At 43.0% G+C, this 24,389-nt stretch overlaps 1 protein-coding gene across 2 annotated transcripts in view; it reads right to left on the bottom strand.

Moving 5' to 3' along the window:
• Nucleotides 1-24,389, bottom strand: part of mitfa (melanocyte inducing transcription factor a) — a 39,984-nt gene that overhangs the window by 6,965 nt on the left and 8,630 nt on the right. The gene's annotated exons all lie outside the window — the stretch shown is intronic.

Genomic DNA, 24,389 nt, shown 5'->3' with positions numbered 1-24,389 from the left:
TTCCTAATAATTGCTCCCACAGTTGATTTATTCAAACCAAGCTGCTTACCTATAGCAGATTCAGTCTTCCCAGCCTGGTGCAGGTCTACAATTTTGTTTCTGGTGTCCTTTGACAGCTCTTTGGTCTTGGCCATAGTGGAGTTTGAAGTGTGACTGTTTGAGGTTGTGGACAGGTGTCTTTTATACTGATAACAAGTTCAAACAGGTGCCATTAATACAGGTAACGAGTGGAAGACAGAGGAGCCTCTTAAAGAAGAAGTTACAGGTCTGTGAGAGCCAGAAATCTTGCTTGTTTGTAGGTGACCAAATACTTATCTTCCACCATAATTTGCAAATAAATTCATTAAAAATCCTACAATGTGATTTTTCTGGATTTTTTTTTCTAATTTTGTCTGTCATAGTTGAAGTGTATCTATGATGAAAATTACAGGCCTCTCTCATCTTTTTAAGTGGGAGAACTAACACAATTGGTGGCTGACTAAATACTTTTTTGCCCCACTGTATATATTTCCACAAGTTGTAATGATATTGTGAATTTGTAAAAATGATAATGATGCCCTTTTAGTGTAAGAGCTGTTTAAAAAGAGCACCTGACATTTCTGCCTGTTTTGGTAGGATGGAGTTTTGGCCTGCCAGGTGCAAAATGATCTAATAGGAAATAAGAAAGCTTGTTCCAATAGAATAGCATAGAATAGAATAAGAAAGAGAGTTCTAATAGCATAGACTAGAATAAGAAAGAGAGTTCCAATAGAATAGCATAGAACAGAATAAGAAAGAGAGATCCAATAGAATAGAATAGAATAAGAAAGAGAGTTCCAATATAATATAATAGAATAAGAAAGAGAGTTTCAATAGAATAGAATAAGAAAGAGAGTTCCAATAGAATATAATAGAATAAGAAAGAGAGTTTCAATAGAATAGAATAAGAAAGAGAGTTCCGATAGAATATAATAGAATAAGAAAGAGAGTTCCAATAGAATAGAATAGAATAAGAAAGAGAGTTCCAATATAATATAATAGAATAAGAAAGAGAGTTCCAATAGAATAGAATAAGAAAGAGAGTTCCAATAGAATATAATAGAATAAGAAAGAGAGTTCCAATAGAATATAATAAAAAAGATAATTCCAATAGCATAGAATAGAATATAATAAGAAAGAGAGTTCCAATAGAATATAATAAAACAGATAATTCCAATAGCATAGAATAGAATAGAATAAGAAAGAGAGTTCCAAACCTCTCTGCCAATAACAGCTGGTTTTCAGTATTCCCCTCCCCACTCCAACCACTCCTAGACAGTCATAGTAAATGTGTTGCTTGAGAAATTGCTCTTTGCTAAGAAGCTATTTTGTTTATTTTGAGAATTTTAACTGAAAACAATCACAGTAAGGTGCTTAGTTGTCACCCAGAAATGATTTGACATTGACATAAAAACAGCTGCATTGGATCTTTAAGTTCTGCATGCCCTTCGAGCCATGCACACCATATGCTGCACTAGTCGAGACGTAATTCTTGGAAATAACCCTTGAAAAGAAAAATGGAGCTCAATATCTTTAACATAGAATGTCCACCCTAATTTAGGAACTTCTGTTTACTAAGCTGTTCAGCGCTGTACACCATTATGTCAAAGAGACAAACATTGTCCTGAATGGGTCAAAGTGTAAACCAAAAAAATAAAATGTGTCTTTTTCTGTCTGAAAAAAAGAGATGAGGATAGAAGCCCAGTCATTACAACACACTAAACTGCTGGTCTGAACATGCATATTTCCCCATCGATGTCTCCCAACTACATTCTCATTTAATTGACTAGAGAAGTATGCAAAATGACTGTGCTAATAGTGCCAACTCTGTGAACCCTTCCACGGATGGGAGGTGAACAAGTTTAAACTGTTCTGCCTTATTATTATTCGACCATGCTGGTCATTTATGAACATTTGAACATCTTGGCCATGTTCTGTTATAATCTCCACCCGGCACAGCCAGAAGAGGACTGGCCATCCCACATATGCTCTCTCTAATTCTCTCTTTCTTTCTCTCTCTCGGAGGACCTGAGCCCTAGGACCATGCCCCAGGAATACCTGACATGATGACTCCTTGCTGTCCCCAGTCCACCTGACTGTGCTGCTGCTCCAGTGTCAACTGTTCTGCCTTATTATTATTCGACCATGCTGGTCATTTATGAACATTTGAACATCTTGGCCATGTTCTGTTATAATCTCCACCCGGCACAGCCAGAAGAGGACTGGCCACCCCACATAGCCTGGTTCCTCTCTAGGTTTCTTCCTAGGTTTGGGCCTTTCTAGGGAGTTTTTCCTAGCCACCATGCTTCTACACCTGCATTGCTTGCTGTTTGGGGTTTTAGGCTGGGTTTCTGTACAGCACTTTGAGATATCAGCTGATGTACGAAGGGCTATATAAATACATTTGATTTGATTTGATTTGGTGAAGGAACTGCGCAGCCGTGAGTCCAAATTTATGAGGATCCTCACACGAGATAAAGCGATGTCAATAGCCGCTCTAACTAACGTAAAGGTCTACCATTCCCTCCTAAACAGTATCATGCCTTTGTTGGGATTACTGGAAACCGTGACTTGGAGTGGAGGAACGGCCTTCCAGATAGAGATAGAGAGGTGAAGCACATGCAGGGGAAGTGCCCTACGGCCTGGCAGAACCTTCACCGATAATAACCCAAAGAAAGATCTCTTTGTGCTAACATAGTAGAGGACGTCTTTGTTCCGCCCTCATTTTGTGGCCTTTTCCTTCAGCCAAACCTTTGGGTTAAGACACATACGTGAAGAAGGGCAGTATTCCTCATCTCCCCACAGCGACTTTACCCCTCTTTTATTTATAGCCTCTTCGCGAGACAGAGGTTTATCACCTACTTGCAGAGAGCACATGGGCTTACATTGATGGCTATAGCCACTGGCTGCCATGATCCCTTGGCCCCTGTATAACTACTTGTACACACTGCTGAGGAAAAACTCTTGACTATTTATCAAACTGCATTGAACAAATGTTATTCTCCAACTAAAGTAATTTAAAGTATAGTTTACTATACATTACCACCTCACATTCTTCTAATCAGAGAGACAATGTAACTATTATGTTTATTTCAGAAATCCTTGTGGGGTATCATAGCCCTACTATTGACCTGCAGACCCTTTCTTGCTCTATGTTTAAACTGTCTGTTGTCTGGATGATAGCCCCTTTGCCTAAAATGGGATACTCTGAGGTCTTATCCTAACTTGAGACATAAGTGTTCACATGCATCAGGCTGCCACTAATCTTGTATTTCCATGAAAATTTGACATTAGGGTGCCCTGGTGCCATGCAGTCTAGAGCGTAAAACTGGACCAGAAACCAGTCAATGGACACAAGAGAGGTTCATGCCCCATGATATATTCCTAAATGACCCTTCAGACTTCATATCACCAGTCCTGGCAAACCTTATCTCCCCAAAAAACATATGTTTGCTTTCTTTGGACTATTCTGTAATGATGGGGTGGTGAGTCGGAAGCAGGTGAAATGTTTTAATAAAACAACAAAACCAAGAACACGACACTAACATAAGGCATAACGCTGATACACAAGAACAACACCAACTGGTGAGTGAACCTGGGAGAGTGACATACACTGCTCAAAAAAATAAAGGGAACACTTAAACAACACAATGTAACTCCAAGTCAATCACACTTCTGTGAAATCAAACTGTCCACTTAGGAAGCAACACTGATTGACAATACATTTCACATGCTGTTGTGCAAATTGAATAGACAACAGGTGGAAATTATAGGCAATTAGCAAGACACCCCCAATAAAGGAGTGGTTCTGCAGGTGGTGACCACATACCACTTCTCAGTTCCTATGCTTCCTGGCTGATGTTTTGGTCACTTTTGAATGCTGGCGGTGCTTTCACTCTAGTGGTAGCATGAGACGGAGTCTACCACCCACACAAGTGGCTCAGGTAGTGCAGCTCATCCAAGATGGAACATTAATGCGAGCTGTGGCAAGAAGGTTTGCTGTGTCTGTCAGCGTAGTGTCCAGAGCATGGAGGCGCTACCAGGAGACAGGCCAGTACATCAGGAGACGCGGAGGAGGCCGTAGGAGGGCAACAACCCAGCAGCAGGACCGCTACCTCCGCCTTTGTGCAAGGAGGAGCAGGAGGAGCACTGCCAGAGCCCTGCAAAATGACCTCCAGCAGGCCACAAATGTGCATGTGTCTGCTCAAACGGTCAGAAACAGACTCCATGAGGGTGGTATGAGGGCCTGACGTCCACAGGTGGGGGTTGTGCTGACAGCCCAACACCGTGCAGGACGTTTGGCATTTGCCAAAGAACACCAAGATTGGAAAATTCGCCACTGGCGCCCTGTGCTCTTCACAGATGAAAGCAGGTTCACAGTGAGCACATGTGACAGACGTGACAAGAGTCTGGAGACGCCGTGGAGAACGTTCTGCTGCCTGCAACATCCTCCAGTATGACCGGTTTGGCTGTGGGTCAGCCATGGTGTGGGGTGGCATTTCTTTGGGGGGCCGCACAGCCCTCCATGTGCTCGCCAGAGGTAGCCTGACTGCCATTAGGTACCGAGATGAGATCCTCAGACCCCTTGTGAGACCATATGCTGGTGCGGTTGGCCCTGGGTTCCTCCTAATGCAAGACAATGCTGGACCTCATGTGGCTGGAGTGTGTCAGCAGTTCCTGCAAGAGGAAGGCATTGATGCTATGGACTGGCCCGCCCGTTCCCCAGACCTGAATCCAATTGAGCACATCTGGGACATCATGTCTCGCTCCATCCACCAACGCCACGGTGCACCAAATCAATTTTATTTGTCACATACACATGGTTAGCAGATGTTAATGCGAGTGTAGCGAAATGCTTGTGCTTCTAGTTCCGACAATGCAGTAATAACCAACGAGTAATCTAACTAACAATTCCAAAACTACTACCTTATACACACAAGTGTAAAGGGATAAAGAATATGTACATAAAGATATGTGAATGAGTGATGGTACAGAATGTCATAGGCAAGATGCAGTAAATGGTATCGAGTACAGTATATACATATGAGATGAGTATGTAAACAAAGTGGCATAGTTTAAAGTGGCTAGTGATACATGTATTACATAAGGATGCAGTAGATGATATAGAGTACAGTATATACGTAGACATATGAGATGAATAATGTAGGGTATGTAAACATTATATTAAGTAGCATTGTTTAAAGTGGCTAGTGATATATTTTACATCAATTCCCATTATTAAAGTGGCTGGAGTTGAGTCAGTGTGTTGGCAGCAGCCACTCAATGTTAGTGGTGGCTGTTTAACAGTCTGATGGCCTTGAGATAGAAGCTGTTTTTCAGTCTCTCGGTCCCAGCTTTGATGCACCTGTACTGACCTCGCCTTCTGGATGATAGCGGGGTGAACAGGCAGTGGCTCGGGTGGTTGTTGTCCTTGATGATCTTTATGGCCTTCCTGTGACATCGGGTGGTGTAGGTGTCCTGGAGGGCAGGTAGTTTGCCCCCGGTGATGCGTTGTGCGGACCTCACTACCCTCTGGAGAGCCTTACGGTTGTGGGCGGAGCAGTTGCCGTACCAGGCGGTGATACAGATCGACAGGATGATCTCGATTGTGCATCTGTAGAAGTTTGTGAGTGCTTTTGGTGACAAGCCAAATTTCTTCAGCCTCCTGAGGTTGAAGAGACGCTGCTGTGCCTTCTTCACGATGCTGTCTGTGTGGGTGGACCAATTCAGTTTGTCTGTGATGTGTACGCCGAGGACCTTCAAACTTACTACCCTCTCCACTGCTGTTCCATCGATGTGGATAGGGGGGAGTTCTCTCTGCTGTTTCCTGAAGTCCACAATCATCTCCTTAGTTTTGTTGACGTTGAGTGTGAGGTTATTTTCCTGACACCACACTCCGAGGGCCCTCACCTCCTCCCTGTAGGCCGTCTCGTCGTTGTTGGTAATCAAACCTACCACTGTTGTGTCGTCCGCAAACTTGATGATTGAGTTGGAGGCGTGCTTGGCCATGCAGTCGTGGGTGAACAGGGAGTACAGGAGAGGGCTCAGAATGCACCCTTGTGGAGCCCCAGTGTTGAGGATCAGCGGGGTGGAGATTTTGTTACCTACCCTTACCACCTGGGGGCGGCCCGTCAGGAAGTCCAGTACCCAGTTGCACAGGGCGGGGTCGAGACCCAAGGTCTCGAGCTTGATGACGAGTTTGGAGGGTACTATGGTGTTAAATGCTGAGCTGTAGTCGATGAACAGCATTCTCACATAGGTTTTCCTCTTGTTCAGATGGGTTAGGGCAGTGTGCAGTGTGGTTGAGATTGCATCGTCTGTGGACCTATTTGGGCGGTAAGCAAATTGGAGTGGGTCTAGGGTGTCAGGTAGGGTGGAGGTGATATGGTCCTTGACTAGTCTCTCAAAGCACTTCATGATGACGGATGTAGTCGTTTAGCTCAGTTTAGCTCAGTTACCTTAGCTTTCTTGGGAACAGGAACAATGGTGGCCCTCTTGAAGCATGTGGGAACAGCAGACTGGGATAGAGATTGATTCAATATGTCCGTAAACACACCAGCCAGCTGGTCTGCGCATGCTCTGAGGGCGCGGCTGGGGATGCCGTCTGGGCCTGCAGCCTTGCGAGGGTTAACACGTTTAAATGTTTTACTCACCTCGGCTGCAGTGAAAGAGAGTCCGCATGTTTTGGTTGCGGGCCGTGTCAGTGGCACTGTATTGTCCTCAAAGCGGGCAAAAAAGTTATTTAGTCTGCCTGGGAGCAAGGCATCCTGGTCCGTGACTGGTCTGGTTTTCTTTTTGTAATCCGTGATTCACTGTAGACCCTGCCACATACCTCTTGTGTCTGAGCCGTTGAATTGCGATTCTACTTTGTCTCTATATTGACGCTTAGCTTGTTTGATTGCCTTGCGGAGGGAATAGCTAGACTGTTTGTATTCGGTCATGTTTCCGGTCACCTTGCCCTGATTAAAAGCAGTGTTTCGCGCTTTCAGTTTCACGCAAATACTGCCATCAATCCACGGTTTCTGGTTTGGGAATGTTTTAATCGTTGCTATGGGAACGACATCTTCAACGCACGTTCTAATGAACTCGCTCACCGAATCAGTGTATTCGTCAATGTTGTTGTCTGACGCAATACGAAACATATCCCAGTCCACGTGATGGAAGCAGTCTTGGAGTGTGGAATCAGATTGGTCGGACCAGCGTTGAACAGAACAAGCTTCTTGTTTTAGTTTCTGTTTGTAGGCAGGGAGCAACAAAATGGAGTCGTGGTCAGCTTTTCCGAAAGGAGAGCGGGAGAGGGCCTTATATGCGTCGCGGAAGTTAGAATAGCAATGATCCAAGGTTTTGCCAGCCCTGGTTGCGCAATCGATATGCTGATACAATTTAGGGAGTCTTGTTTTCAGATTAGCCTTGTTAAAATCCCCAGCTACAATGAATGCAGCCTCAGGATATGTGGATTCCAGTTTGCAAAGAGTCAAATAAAGTTTGTTCAGAGCCATCGATGTGTCTGCTTGGGGGGGAATATTTACGGCTGTGATTAAAATCGAAGAGAATTCCCTTGGTAGATAATGCGGTCGACATTTGATTGTGAGGAATTCTAAATCAGGTGAACAGAAGGACTTGAGTTCCTGTATGTTGTTGTGACCACACCACGTTTCGTTAACCATAAAGCATACGCCCCCGCCCCTCTTCTTACCAGAAATATGTTTTTTTTTGTCGGCGCGATGCGTGGAGAAACCAGGTGGCTGCACCGACTCCGATAGCGTCTCTCCAGTGAGCCATGTTTCCGTGAAGCAAAGAACGTTACAGTCTCTGATGTCCCTCTGGAATGCTACCCATGCTCGGATTTCATCAACCTTGTTGTCAAGAGACTGGACATTGGCGAGAAGTATGCTAGGGAGTGGTGCGCAATGTGCCCGTCTCCGGAGTCTGACCAGAAGACCGCTTCATTTCCCTCTTTTACGAAGTCGTTTTTTTGGGTCGCCGGCTGGGATCCATTCCGTTGTCCTGGGTGAAAGGAAGAACACAGGATCCGCTTCGCGAAAGTCATATTCTTGGTCGTACTGATGGTGAGTTGACGCTGCTCTTATATTCAGTAGTTCTTCTCGACTGTATGTAATGAAATCTAAGATGACCTGGGGTACCAATGTAAGAAATAACACGTAAAAAAACAAAAAACTGCATAGTTTCCTAGGAACGCGAAGCGAGGCGGCCATCTCTGTCGGCGCCACAGACACCACAGACTGTCCAGGAGTTGGCGGATGCTTTAGTCCAGGTCTGGGAGGAGATCCCTCAGGAGACCATCCGCCACCTCATCAGGAGCATGCCCAGTCGTTGTAGGGAGGTCATACAGGCATATGGAGGCCACACACACCACTGAGCCTCATTTTGACTTGTTTTAAGGACATTACATCAAAGTTGGATCAGCCTGTAGTGTGGTTTTCCACTTTAATTTTGAGTGTGACTCCAAATCCAGACCTCCATGGGTTGATAAATTTGATTTACATTGATAATTTTTGTGTGATTTTGATGTCAGCACATTCAACTATGTAAAGAAAAAAGTATTTAATAAGAATATTTCATTCATTCAGATCTAGGATGTGTTATTTTAGTGTTCCCTTTATTTTTTTGAGCAGTGTATAAAGGGGAGGAAATGATGAAGGTAATGGAGTCCAGGTGTGACTCATAATGATTCACAGGTGCTCATAATGATGAGTGCCAGGTGTGCGTAATGATGAATCCCAGGACCGGTGGTTAGTACTCTGGCGACGTCGTACACCGGAGGGGAGGAGCAGGAGCAGACGTGACACATTCTTTAAATACTTTATGCTGAAGTTGTGATCTGTACATTGTGATCATAAGAACGGTAATGTTATACTGTTGTTGGGGTAGAAAAAAAAGTAAATGCAAACTATTTCCATTTTAGTCATTTAGCAGACGCTCTTATCCAGAGCAACTTACAGTAGAGCGTGCATACATTTCTCATACTTGTCCCCCGTGGGAATCGAACCCACAACCCTGGCATTGCAATAACCATGCTCTTCCAACTGAGCCACAAAGGACGAAATGCATACAGGTGACTATTAAATCATTTTTAGGACCAATCTGAATTTTAAACCGCCTGCAACTGCCAGCTTGTTTGGTCAGTTGAGGGATGGGGCAGGGGAAACCCAAGCTTATCTCACATTCATAGAAACAGCTAAGTACTAAGCTCATAAGTCATGTGCTGTATAAATTACATTCATAAAGAAATCAATGGGTATTTATCTTCAACAGCAGAAAGCCTTATAGATTGTGCCTTTAAACCATTTCACAGATGGGATGTATACACTCTTATTCACCCCTTCTTCCCTTGGACTTTGATTTCTTAGATGCAGGGTTAAGATATGTGTCAAGGAGGTAGAGATTTGGTGAACAGAGTGGCAGAGAGATACAGCGTGGAAGCTGTTGAGACCAGACAAAACACAAAATGCATATCTGTGAAAGACAGCTCTTCGTTGAAAACAAGAGAGACTTTGTGAGTGTTTAATTGACCGCTATGTGTTGGGTTCCATCAAAGCCCCAAGGCACTGGGTCTTGCTCTCTAGCCTTCCAGCCCATAGTTACAAGCCTCTGACATTGCAGGCGTGGGAGCTGCTGTGATGGCATGGGCTGCTCAGCTAAGAGGATGGCAAACGGACAAAGAGGCATCTTCTACTTAGACCAGGGGTTGTGCTGTGTGCTATTGGGCCTGTGGCAAGAGAAGTTAACAAGAATGTAACCCTTCTCTGCCCAGAATGGCAAACATTGTCCAATTTATGAGGGATTAAGAAAATGCACTTGCCTAAATTATGAACAAAAGAGCTTATGTGTGCAGCCGCGTAAACCCACAGAGCTGGTTTATCATAGCCTGGTATGGGACTATGAGATCTCAGATAAACTTGATATGACAATGTAAGTCCATTAAACAAGGGAGGTCTGATACTGTACATCCTGCCGTAGGGTCAAGAGGCGCAGAATCTATAAATGTGTCATGAGTTCAGCGATGTACTGTATAGGACTAACACTAAAAATACTAATGAATGTAGAAGGCAGAACATTTGTTCAGTGTGTCTAACATATATACAGTGGGGCAAAAAAATATTTAGTCAGCCACCAATTGTGCAAGTTCTCCCACTTAAAAAGATGAGAGAGGCCTGTAAATTCATCATAGGTACACTTCAACTATGACAGAAAAATTATTTAAAAAATCCAGAAAATCACATTGTAGGATTTTTTTATGAATTTATTTGCAAATTATGGTGGAAAATAAGTATTTGGTCACCTACAAACAAGCAAGATTTCTGGCTCTCACAGACCTGTAACTTCTTCTTTAAGAGGCTCCTCTGTCCTCCACTCGTTACCTGTATTAATGGCACCTGTTTGAACTTGTTATCAGTATAAAAGACACCTGTCCACAACCTCAAACAGTCACACTCCAAACTCCACTATGGCCAAGACCAAAGAGCTGTCAAAGGACACCAGAAACAAAATTGTAGACCTGCCCCTGGCTGGGAAGACTGAATCTGCAATAGGTAAGCAGCTTTGTTTGAAGAAATCAACTGTGGGAGCAATTATTAGGAAATGGAAGACATACAAGACCACTGATAATCTCCCTCGATCTGGGGCTCCACGCAAGATCTCACCCTGTGGGGTCAAAATGATCACAAGAACGGTGAGCAGAAATCCCAGAACCACACTGGGGGACCTATTCACCTGCAAAGAGCTGGGACCAAAGTAACAAAGCCTACCATCAGTAACACACTACGCCGCCAGGGACTCAAATCCTGCAGTGCCAGACGTGTCCCCCTGCTTTATCCAGTACATGTCCAGGCCCGTCTGAAGTTTGCTAGAAGATTGGGAGAATGTGATATGGTCAGATGAAACCAAAATATAACTTTTTGGTAAAAACTCAACTCGTCGTGTTTGGAGGACAAAGAATGCTGAGTTGCATCCAAAGAACACCATACCTACTGTGAAGCATGGGGGTAGAAACATCATGCTTTGGGGCTGTTTTTCTGCAAAGGGACCAGGACGACTGATCCCTGTAAAGGAAAGAATGAATGGGGTCATGTATCGTGAGATTTTGAGTGAAAACCTCCTTCCATCAGCAAGGGCATTGAAGATGAAACGTGGCTGGGTCTTTCAGCATAACAATGATCCCAAACACACCGCCCGGGCAACGAAGGAGTGGCTTCGTAAGAAGCATTTCAAGGTCCTGGAGTGGCCTAGCCAGTCTCCAGATCTCAACCCCATAGACAATCTTTGGAGGGAGTTGAAAGTCTGTGTTGCCCAGCAACAGCCCCAAAACATCACTGCTCTAGAGGAGATCTGCATGGAAGAATGGGCCAAAATACCAGCAACAGTGTGTGAAAACCTTGCGAAGACTTACAGAAAACATTTGACCTCTGTCATTGCCAACAAAGGCTTTATAACAAAGTATTGAGATAAACTTTTGTTATTGACCAAATACTTATTTTCCACCATAATTTGCAAATAAATTCATTAAAAATCCTACAATTTGATTTTCAGTATATTTTTTTCCCTCATTTTGTCTGTCATAGTTGAAGTGTACCTCTGATGAAAATTACAGGCCTCTCTCATCTTTTCAAGTGGGAGAACTTGCACAATTGGTGGCTGACTAAATACTTTTTTGTCCTACTGTATATTTTAAACTACTCGGTGAATCAAAAGTGGAGGCTGCAATGCATTTATCAAATCTGAAACCATATCCCCCATCACGCCTCAGCTGGTCCTCTGTAACTCAGTTGGTAGAGCATAGCAAGATTTTGGGTTAAATTCCCAGGACCACCCATACGTAAAACGCATGCACGCATGACTGTAAATTGTGTCTGATAAATGGCATATATTTTGAGCAATGTTCCCTCTAATTTTTGGGGGCACTGAGCAAATTGTAGGCATTGTGGTCGGAAACTTGAGAGAATTTTTTGCAACTTCCGGCGCATTTACAGTGAACATTGGACCTGTACCCTTACAGTTTTAGACAGTAGCCAATAGGCTATTGTGGCTATTTGAGTATAATGTTGGCCTACCAACAAAACCAATGGAGCAAATCCCATAACATTTTCAAATGGAAATAGCTTTTGATTTTTACGATATAGCCTACAGTATATGTGGTGTTCATTGCAGGTCTACATTGCATGATACTTTAAAAAAATGTTTTTACGTTATGAAGGGCTTGACATTAATTCATAATTTTTTACTTGGTCTGTAACACCATGGGCCAACTAGGGGACTGTAAATTGCATTGTGTTGTATGATGCAAGAAATCACTTTACAAAATAAAATGTAATATTATTACCATACAGAAAATCTGCCTATTAGCTTATTTGCAAATTCAAGTCTGTCTCAAAATATAAAACTTCCTCTTTAATTAAGACATAATCTTTTTACCTGACTGGCTTTTCAAAGACAGCATGAAATGTAGCCTTCAGGTTTTGTGCTCTTGTAGGAAGCAGTAACTCCCCATTGCTGACCTATACTTATCTATAACTGGACTAATAACTCATTAACTAGCAACGAATAGAAACAAACTGTGCACTGTGATCTGAAAAGCGCATTCACTTGCTGGTGATTGAAAGACTGCTAGTGTGCTACCTCCGCAAATAGAATTCTACTCCATTGCGCTATGGCTCTGCCTACAACAAAAAATACGACTCAATCTTTCAAAGTTACGGTTTAAGTCGAACGTTTACAAACACTTATGTTGGAGCCATTGAAACTCGTTTAACAACCACTCCACAAATGTCTTTTTCACAAACTATAGTTTTGGCAAGTGGGTTAGGACATCTACTTAATCTACTAATTTTTCCAACAATTGTTTTCAGACAGATTACTTCACTTATAATTCACTGTATCACAATTCCAGTGGGTCAGAAAATTACATACACTAAGTTGACTGTGCCTTTAAACAGCTTGGAAAATTCCAGAAAATGATGTCATGGCTTTAGAAGCTTCTGATAGGCTAATTGACATTATTTGAGTCAATTGGCAGTGTACCTGTGGATCTATTTCAAGGCCTACCTTCAAACTCAGTGCCTCTTTTCTTGACATCATGGGCAAATCAAAAGAAATCAGCCAAGACCTCAGAAAATAATTGTAGACCTCTACAAGTCTGGTTCATCCTTGGGAGCAATTTCCAAATGCCTGAAGTTACCACGTTCATCTGTACAAACAATAGTACGCAAGTATAAACACCATGGGACCATGCAGCCGTCATATCGCTCAGGAAGGAGACGCGTTCTGTCTCCTAGAGATGAACGTACTTTGGTGCGAAAAGTGCAAATCAATCCCAGAACAACGGTAAAGGACCTTGTGAAGATGCTGGAGGAAACAGGTACAAAAGTATCTATATCCACAGTAACACAAGCTCTATATCGACATAACCTGAAAGGCCACTCAGCAAGGAATTAGCCACTGCTCCAAAACCACCATAAAAAATCCAGACAACGGTTTGCAACTGCACATGGGGACAAAATCAAGATCATACTTTTTGGAGAAATGTCCTCTGGTCTGATGAAACAAAAATCAAACTTTTTGGCCATAATGACCATCGTTATGTTTATAGGAAAAAGGGGAGGCTTGCAAGCCGAAGAACACCATCCCAACCGTGAAGCGGTTGGTGGCAGCATCATGTATTGGGGGGTGGCAGCATCATGTATTGGGGTGCTTTGCTGCAGGAGGGACTGGTGCACTTCATAAAATAGATGGCTTTATGAGGAAGGAAAATTATGTGGATATATTGAAGCAACATCTCAAGACATCAGTCAGGAAGTTGAAACTTGGTCGCAAATGGGTCTTCCAAATGGACAATGACCCCAAGCATACTTCCAAATTTGTGGCAAAATGGCTTAAGGACAACAAGGTCAAGGTATTGGAGTGGTCATCACAAAGCCCTGACCTCAATCCTATAGAAAATCTGTGGGCAGAACTGAAAAAGCGTGTGCGAGCAAGGAGGCCTACAAACCTGACTCAGTTACACCAGCTCTGTCAGGAGGAATGGGCCAAAATTCACCCAACTTATTGTGGGAAGCTTGTGGAAGGCTACCCGAAATGTTTGACCCAGGTTAAACAATTAAAAGGCAAAGCTACCAAATACTAATTGAGTGAATGTAAACTTCTGGGATTGTGATGTAAGAAATAATAGCTGAAATAAATCATTCTCTCTACCATTATTCTGACATTTCACATTTTTAAAATAAAGTGGTGATCCTAACTGACCTAAGACAGGGAATTTTAAATGTCAGGAATTGTGAAAAACTGAGTTTAAATGTATTCGGCTAAGGTGTATGTAAACTTCCGACTTCAACTGTATACCCTCATATGTAATGCCCTTAAAATGATATGAAAACAGAGGTTCAGATGTCGGATTTGAACTTGATCACACTTTTGTGGCAGAGAATATTCCTGCTGCATCAGGGAATTCAATGAGCCTTGTGAGTCCCTGAAAATGAGCAATTATCTTTCTCTCCATGTGAGAGCAGTTGCGTCATTGGGATCAGTGCTTGCAATCAAAATAATGTTCTCTCTTGCTCAAACGCTAAACGTAGCTCCTACTGATACATTCAAATGTACAAAAATACATCTGAAATGCAGCCATTCTCTCAACAACCATCATTTTATGAAGCTTAATAACACAAGATATATGTTGGTCTCCATTAGGCTATTACATACAAGTGTCAAGTGTTTGCTATGGTCAATATTCTGTTCAATTGTGACCTGGGGTGGTCTAGTGATTAGGGCCACTGCCTACATCCTGCAAATACAGGCCTGGTGTGGGTTAGATTCCAGCCAACATCCTTCTGGCATGAATACCTCAATCCCCTTGATTTATTTACACATTGCCATGGTAAACAAGGAAATACTTTATTTATATTGTATGGAATGCTTGGCAAGTAGATAAATCACCCATAGTTAAAAAAGGACTCAGTTGTTCCGATTACAATACCAGAGGGTGAACATATGTTGAAAGAATGGTTGAAAGCAGGACTAATGTTAAGGTAACACTGACATCATCTGGAGCAGTAATGAGGTGACCAATAATGGTTGCAATTGAGAAAAGTTGTGCAGGTGAATTTAGCGCTATTGATTGTTTAATGAGATATCACATCTAGTGTTATCAGTGGTTGCAATAGGCCCTTTTTAATTGATTATATTCCAATAGGCTACATTCTGTAGGCTACCCGTTAGCCTATCCACATAATGCAAGGTGTGAAAACCTATAATTGGCTAGCCTACTGTTTGTGTTTCCCTGGGTTGATGAACTGATTTGGGCCATCAGTCGATTGACAGATGTAGGCCTACTGTAGAACAATAAACTTTCCTCCAGTGTGGATGCTCATACCCTTTTTTTAGTTAGCTATGTTGACAAATTATACATAACTTAAGGTCTTTCCTCAGCTATTCCAGCACCATTTCAACTTAAACATTTAAACATCAAATCTACAATACGGTGATACGGTCTAATACGGTGAAAACAAACTTAAAGATACCAAAAATGCACTACAGAGGGGGGTGCGTACAGCCCAGTACATCACTGGGGCCAAGCTTCCTGCCATCCAGGACCTCTATACCAGGCAGTGTCAGAGGAAGGCCCTAAAAATGGCCAGACTCCAGCCACCCTAGTCATAGACCGTTCTTTCTACTACTGTACGGCAAGCTGTACCGGAGCGCCAAGTCTAGGTCCAAAAGGCTTCTTAACAGCTTCTACCCCCAAGCCATAAGAACAGCTAATCAAAAGCCTAGCTACTGTTATTTTATTGTTACTCCTTAATTATTTGTTATTGTTCTATTTTTCTTATTTTTTCTTTTATTTATTTATTTTTTACTTCAGTTTATTTTAGTAAATACTTTATTAATACTTATTTTTGTTAACTGCATTGTTGGTTAAGCATTTCACTGTAAGGTATACTCTTGTTGTATTTGGCTTTGTGACAAATACAATTTGATTTAATTTGAATTAGATGGTTACAGTTCATGGTTCTTATTGATATGGATTATTATTTTGACTTTCTCCAAACTGAAGGTCATTAGGCCAATATTAGGCTTTCACTAGACATTTTAAATATCTTTATGCCTAGAAGGACCCAATGATCACTCGGCTACACAGCTGATGCCTGCTGGACTGTTCATTAACATGGTACTTCATTTTGTTTATCTGTCTGCCCCAGCCTCGAACTCAGGCCCTGTGTGTAGCTATCTGACCCTCTCTGTCCATTCATCGCCATTTACCAGTTGTTGTTGTCCTAGCTGTTTACCAGTTGTTGTCTCACCCGTTGTTGTCTTAGCTCTCCCAATCAACACCTGTGATTGCCTTACGCCTTTCTACTTTCTCTAATATACTGTGGTTTAGGGCAGCTCTCATTGTTTTATTTTACTGTGGAGCCCCTAGTCCTGCTCAACATGCCTCAGATAGCTCCCTTGTCCCACCCCCCACACATGGGGAGACCGCACCTAGCTTAAGTGGCGCCTCCAGAGATGCAACCTCTCTCATCACCACTCAATGCTCAGGTTTACCCCCACTGTACTCGCACCCTACCATACCCTTGTCTGTACACAATGCCCTGAATCTATCCTACCACGTCCAGAAATCTGCTGCTTTTATTCTCTGTTCCCAAAGCATTAGACGACCAGTTCCTATAGCATTTAGCCGTACCCTCATCCTACTCCTCTGTTCCTCTGGTGATGTAGAGGTTAACCCAGGCCTTGTGTGTTCCCAGGCGCTCTCATTTGTTGACTTCTGCAAAAGTAAAAGCCTTGGGTTCATGCATGTTAACATCAGAAGCCTCCTCCCTAAGTTTGCTTTATTCACAGCTTTAACACACTCCGCCAACCCTGATGTCCTAGCCGTGTCTGAATCCTGGCTTAAGACAGAACTGCTAAAGGGGGCGGAATTGCAATCTACTGTAGAAGTAGCATGCAGAGTTCTGTCCTACTATCCAGGTCTATGCCCAAACAATTTGAGCTTCTACTTTTAAAGATCCATCTCTCCAGAAAAAAATCCCTCACTGTTGACGCTTGTTATAGACCCCCCTCAGCTCCCAGCTGTGCCCTGGACACCATATGTGAATTGATTGCCCCACATCTATCGTCAGAGTTCGTACTGCTAGGTGACATAAATTGACACAATCTAAGCAAGATGCCCTCAATCTCACACAAACTATCAAGTAACCTACCAGGTACAACCCCAAATCCGTAAACATGTTGTTGCTGTTTTCAACCAGGATTTCAGTGATCACCGCCTCATTGCCTGCGTCCGTTATGGGTCCGAGGTCAAACGACCACCCCTCATCACTGTCAAACGCTCCCTAAAACACTTCTGCGAGCAGGCCTTTCTAATCGACCTGGCCCGGGTATACTGGAAGGATATTGGAGTCATCCCGTCAGTAGAGGATGCCTGGTTGTTCTTTAAAAGTGCTTTCCTCACCATCTTAAATAAGCATGGCCCTTTCAAAAAATGTAGAACTAAGAACAGATATAGCCCTAGGTTCACTCCAGACTTGACTGCCCTTGACCAGCACAAAAACACCCTGTGGTGTACTGCACTAGCTTCGAATAGTCCCCGCGATATGCAACTTTTCAGGGAAGTCAGGAAACAATACACACATTCAGTTAGGAAAGCAAAGGCTAGCTTTTCAAACAGAAATTTGCATCCTGCAGCACTAATTCCAAAATGTTTTGGGACACTATTCTCTTATGGAGAATAAGAGTACTTCCTCCCAGCTGCCCACTGCACTGAGACTAGGAAACACTGTCACCTCTGATAAATCCATGATAATCGAGAATTTCAATAAGCATTTCTCTATGGCTGGCCACCTGGCTACCCCAACCCCGGATAACAGCTCTGCACCTCCCGCAGCAACTGGCCCAAGCTCCCCCCACCCCCGCTTCTCCTTCACCCAAATCCAGACAGCTGATATTCTGAAAAAGCTGCAAAATCTGGATCCCTACAAATCAGTTGGGCTTGACAATCTGGAATCCTCTCTTCCTAAAATTATCCGCTGCCATTGTTGCAACCCCTATTACTAGTCTGTTCAACCTCTCTCTTTCGTATCATCTGAGATTCCTAAAGATTGGAAAGTGGCTGTGGTCATCCCCCTCTTCAAAGGGGGAGACACTCTAGACCCAACCCACTGTTCAACCCTATATTCATCCTGCCCTGCTTTTCTAAAGTCTTCGAAAGCCAAGTGAACAAACAGATCACCGACAATTTTGAATCGCACCGTACCTTCTCCGCTATGCAATCTGGTTTCCGAGCTGGTCACGGGTGCACCTCAGCCACGCTCAAGGTCCTAAACGATATCATAACCGCCATCGATAAACGACAGTACTGTGCTGCCGTCTTCATCGACCTGGTCAAGGCTTTCAACTTTGTCAATCACCGTATTCTTATCGGCAGACTCAACAGCTTTGGTTTCTCTAATGACTGCCTCGCCTGGTTCACTAACTACTTCTCAGATAGAGTTCAGTGTGTCAAATCGGAGGGCCTGTTGTCCGGACCTCTGGCAGTCTCTATGGGGGTGCCACAGGGTTCAATTCTCGGGCCGAATCTTTTCTCTGTATCTATCAATGATGTCGCTCTTGCTGCGGATGATTCTTTGATCCACCACTAAGTAGATGACACCATTCTGTATACATCTGGCCTTTCTTTGGACACCGTGTTAACAAACCTCCAAACAAGCTTCAACACCATACAACACTCCTTCCGTGGCCTCCAACTGCTCTTAAACGCTAGTAAAACGAGATGCATGCTCTTCAACCAATCTCTGCACACACCCGCCCGCCTGACATCACTACTCTGGATGGTTCTGACTTAGAATATGTGGACAACTATAAATACCTAGGTGTCTGGCTAGACAGTAAACTCTCCTTCCAGACTCACATTATGCATCTCCAATCCAAAGTTAAATCTAGAATCGGCTTCCTATTTTACAACAAATCCTCCTTCACTCATGCTACCAAACATACCTTCGTAAAACTGAGTATCCTACCGATCCTTGACTTCGGCGATATCATTTATAAAATAGCCTCCAACACTCTACTCAGCAAATTGGATGCAGTCTATCACAGTTCCATCCGTTTTGTCACCAAAGCCCCATATACTACCCACCACTGTGACCTGTATGCTCTTGTTGGCTGGTCCTTGCTACATATTCGTCACCAAACCCACTGGCTTCAGGTCATCTATAAGTCTTTGCTAGGTAAAGCTCTGCCTTATCTCAGCTCACAGGTCATCATAGCAACACCCACCCGTAGCACGTGCTCCTGCAGGTATATTTCAATGGACATCCCCAAAGCCAACACCTCCTTTGGCTGCCTTTCCTTCCAGTTGTCTGCTGCCAATGACTGGAACGAACTGCAAAAATCACTGAAGTTGGAGACTTATATCTGCCTCACTAACTTTAAGCGTCAGCTGTCAGAGCAGCTTACCGATCGCTGCAGCTGTATACAGCCCATCTGTAAATAGCCCATCCAACCAACTACCTACCGCATCCCTATATTTGTTTTTGTTTTTCTGCTCTTTTGCACACCAGTATTTCTACTTGCACACCCACATCCGCACATATATCACTCCAGTGTAAATTGTAATTACTTCACCACTATTGGCCTATTTATTGCCTTACCTCCTTACTTCATTTGCACATGCTGTAGACAGATTTTTCTATTGTGTTATTGACTGTATGTTTGTTTATCCAATGTGTTGTTGTTTTTGTCACACTACTTTGCTTTATCTTGGCCAGGTCGCAGTTGTAATTGAGAACTTGTTCTTAACTGGCCTACCTGGTTAAATAAAAGTGAAATAAAAATAAAGAGCCTCCATGCTTCAACATAACGAGCAATTTTGAATGAGGAAAAAAACAATATTACAGGGTTAGTTTGGTAAAACTAATCCCTTCCGAATAGTCCACTGGAAAAAGGAATATGCTGGGATAATAATTACATAACCGACGTTATATAGTAATACTAGTCCTATGCCAAAATGTTTGCTAGCCTAACTTCCTTCCATGGGCTAAAATGAACCAGCTAAGTTAGATAGCTAGCTAGTTAACGTGTATCTACTACATCTAAGCTACATATTGCACTTCAATCATCTCAGGCCTGGCTATCATAATCATTGGCCTGTACAGAGAATTAAGTAAAAACACTAAGTCCAAATACCCATCTCCATTCATGGTTTAGGAAAAGAAAGATTTAGCTAGCTAGCTACAGCAGGACATCAACACATCAAATGCTACCAGAAACATATGCTTTTGATGTGATTTGATTGGTGTGATGCTAAATCCAAACAGGCCTCCCTTGGGGGACGTTTTGCTTTACCAAGATCACCCACAGTTTAGCTCAATGCAACGCTGAATGGTTAAATTGTTTATCAATGTTTTATCAATGGAAGCCAAATGCTCGCTGGCATCCATCCATCAAATGCTACAGCGGCAACATGTCATACTCTTTTTGTCCAGACAGCATCAGATACATGGGCTACACATATTGAGACTTCTGGGCGCTGTTTCACTCGCTCTGATGATTTCTCCTGTGGGATAGATACACCCAATTGCTAATTGAAGGAAAATTATGAAAACACAGAGAGACGAAAGAGAAATTGTTTTATAATTTAAAAAAATGCATTGGTCAAATTTTTGGGAAGCCTGGCTTCCTTTGGCCTCCATGAATAAATGGCACTGATTATTTTCCTCCTGGAACAAAAGGGATCAAATTAAGATCCGACATACTGTATGTAGGATCTTAATTTGACCAGTATTGTTTTAGCAAAATAATCCTGCAGCAACAGGATTTAAATGTTTAGTCCATAATATTGCTTGGTCGGTGGTAAAGCTATTAGCTGGACAAAAGTAGGCTAAAATACTGTTAATATAACCATGTGCTAGTGCAGGTTTTCAGCGAATTTATGTAAATCTCGAAGCCCATCTGCATTTCCTGTGGTGCAGGAAAATTCTCAGCAACAAAAGAGTGATCAAATTAAGATCCAAAATCTGTAGGAAGAAAGTCCTCAGAAATCCAGAGTTATGTTGGTCTTCTTACTGAACTATGTTGAAACAAAGACCTTTTTCACATTGCTGGATTTTGACAAAGCATTAAACCTCAGAGCTGGGCTCACCAAAATGAGGAGCACAATGATAAAGCATTATGCAGCTCCACACTAGGCCCCGAGCTGAACATTTCCAAAGTTCAACCCGACTACCAACTATCAGAGGGAGGGAAAAGACAGCAAGTCTACTCTGCACGTGGAGCTAAATCTGATGGTATTTAAAAGTCAACTGTATGGAAAGCATCTCCACTTAGTGCAGTCTGGCCAACTTGATCTGATATCTAATCAATACAGTTTATGAATTTAGATTATTTATGAATTTAGATTATTTAAACTGAGTCCCCTTCCAGTTCAGCCCTCTACGACTCCTACTGTGCCCACCCAGGTGAAGCTTTGTTGAGCTCAATGGTTACAAAATACCTTATTGATGTCAAGCTGTGATAATCATCCTAAAAGCCCCTAATCCTAATTCTGCACTACCCGCCACTACCCACCACTAACCACCACAGCACTACCATAGCCTCTACAGGTCAGAACCAAACACAAAATATGACTCTCAAGTGATAAGCCCTAATAAAACCCCCATTGTTATTGTACACATTGCTATTGTTATTGTACAAAAGTGTACATATTAAGCCCACATGAACAATGTGATCTTTCCTCAGTCTGTATAACTGCAGCACAGGTTTGATTGAACATTCTGTAGAAGATCCCTTGGAACACAGATAATGTCTATAAGAACAATCGTTGCTTTTAGTTTTTTTCTCATTTGTCTGTTCATGTTTGTCTGTTCTAGTTTCAAGTGATTCTCCTAATTTAACTATTAACTTACAGTATTTACACTTGCTTTTGTGTATGAAAGAAATTGGAATGTTCCCTTTTGCCCGATAACTGATTTGAAAAAAGACAAGAGTAGATGTTTTTTCTGAATGGGCTTACATTAATTGAGGAGCTGAGTGGACGCCATACATCTGGGTTCCCCAATAGGATAATATATATATATATATATATATATATATATATATACATACACTATATATACAAAAGTATGTGGACACCCCTTATTTCAGCCACACCCGTTGTTGACAGGCGTATGAAATCAAGCACACAGCCATGCAATCTCTATAGACAAACATTGGCAGTAGAACAGTCTTACTGAACAGCTCAGTGACATTCAACATGCCAACCTTCAACAAGTCAGTTTGTCAAATTTCTTCTCTGCTAGAGCTTCCCCGTCAACTGTAAGTGCTGTTATTGTGAAGTGGAAATGTCTAGGAGCAACAACGGCTCAGCCGCGAAGGAGCAGGCCACACAAGCTCACAGAACAGGACCGCTGTGTGCTGAAGCGCGTAAAAATCGTTTTTCCTCAGTTACAACACTCACTACCGAGTTCCAAACTTCCTCTGGAAGCAATATCAGCACAATAACTGTTCCTTCGAGAGCTTGAGGAAATGGTTTCCATGGCCGAGCAGCCACACACAAGCCTAAGATCAATATGCTCAATGCCAAGAGTTGGTTGGTGGTGTAAAGCTCGCCACCATTGGACTCTGGCGCAGTGGAAAAGCGTTCTCTGGAGTGATGAATCATGCTTCACCCTCTGGCAGTCCGATGGAGTAATCTGGGTTTGGCGGATGCCAGGAGAACGCTACCTGGCGAATGCAACTGTAAAGTTTGGTGGAGGAGGGATAATGGTCTGGGGTTGTTTTTCATGCTTCGGGCTAGGCCCTTTAGTTCCAGTGAAGGAAAATCTTAACACTACAGCATACAATGACAATCTAGACGATTCTGTGCTTCCAATTTTGTGGCAACAGTCTGGGGAAGGCCCTTTCCTGTTTCAGCATGACAATGTTGCCGTGCACAAAGCAAGGTCCATACAGAAATGGCTTGTCGAGATAGGTGTGGAAGAACATGACTGGCCTGCACAGAGCCCTTACCTCTACTCCATCGAACACCTTTGGGATGAATTGGAATGCAGACTGCGAGCTAGGCCTAAAAGCCCAACGTCATTGCCTGACCTCACTAATGCTCTTGTGGCTGAATGGAAGCAAGTCCATGCAGCAATGGTCAAACAACTAGAGGAAAGCTTTCACAGATATAGCAGCAAAGGAGGACCAACACCATATTAATGCCCATGATTATGGAATGAGATGTTCGACGAGCAGGTGTCCATATACATTTGGTCATGTAGTGTATATACAATGCATTCTAAAAGTATTCAGACCCCTTGACTTTTTACACCTTTTTTTTACGTTACAGCCTTATTCTAAAATGTATTGAATTGTTTTCCCCCCTAATCAATCTACACGCAATACCCCATAATGACAAAGCAAAAACAGTTTTTATGAAAATGTTGCACAATTATTAAAAATAAACAACTGAAATATCACATTAACTTAAGTATTCAGATGCTTTACTCAGTACTTTGTTGAAGAACCTTTGGCAGCAATTACAGCCTTGAGTCTTCTTGGATATGACGCTACAAGCTTGGCACACCTGTATTTGGGGAGTTTCTCCCATTCTTCTCTGCATATCCTCTCAAGTTCTGTCAGGTTGGATGGGGAGCGTCACTGCACAGCTACTTTCAGGTCTCTCCAGAGATGTTAGGTCGGGTTCAAGTCTGTAATCTGTCTGGGCCACTCAAGGACATTCAGAGGCTTGTCCCGAAGCCGCTCATGTGTTATCTTGGGTGTGTTCTTAGGGTCATTGTCCTTTTGGAAGGTGAACCTTCGCCCCAGCCTGAGAGCTCTGGAGCAGGTTTTCATCAAGGATCTCGCTCTACTTTGCTCCATTCATGTTTCCCTCGATCCTGACGAGTCTCCCAGTAACTGCCGCTGAAAAATATCCCCACATCATGATGCTGCCACCACAATGCTTCACCGTTCTGATGGTGCCAGGTTTCCTCCAGACGTGACGCTTGGCATTCTGGCCAAAGAGAATCTTGTTCATCATGTTCTGAGAGTCCTTTAGGGGCCTTTTGGCAAACTCCAAGTGGGCTGTCATGTGCCTTTTACTGAGGAGTGTCTTCCGTTTGGCCTCTCTACTATAAAGGCCTGATTGGTGGAGTGCTGCAGAGATGGTTGTCCTTCTGGAAGGTTCTCCCATCTCCACAGAGGAACTCTGGAGTTCTGTCAGAGTGACCATTGGGTTATTGGTCACTTCCCTGACCAAGGCCCTTCTCCCCCAATTGCTCAGTTTGGCCGGGCAGCCAGCTCTAAGAAGAGTCTTGGTGGTTCCAAACGTCTTCCATTTAAGAATGATGGAGGCCAATGTCTTCTTGGGGACCTTCAAT

The sequence above is a fragment of the Oncorhynchus mykiss genome, chromosome 17 (genome assembly GCF_013265735.2).
Source record: "Oncorhynchus mykiss isolate Arlee chromosome 17, USDA_OmykA_1.1, whole genome shotgun sequence".
Classification (NCBI taxonomy): Eukaryota; Metazoa; Chordata; class Actinopteri; order Salmoniformes; family Salmonidae; genus Oncorhynchus; species Oncorhynchus mykiss.
The sequence above is the reverse complement of the archived record's forward strand: the minus strand, read 5'-3'. Positions and strand labels throughout refer to the sequence as shown.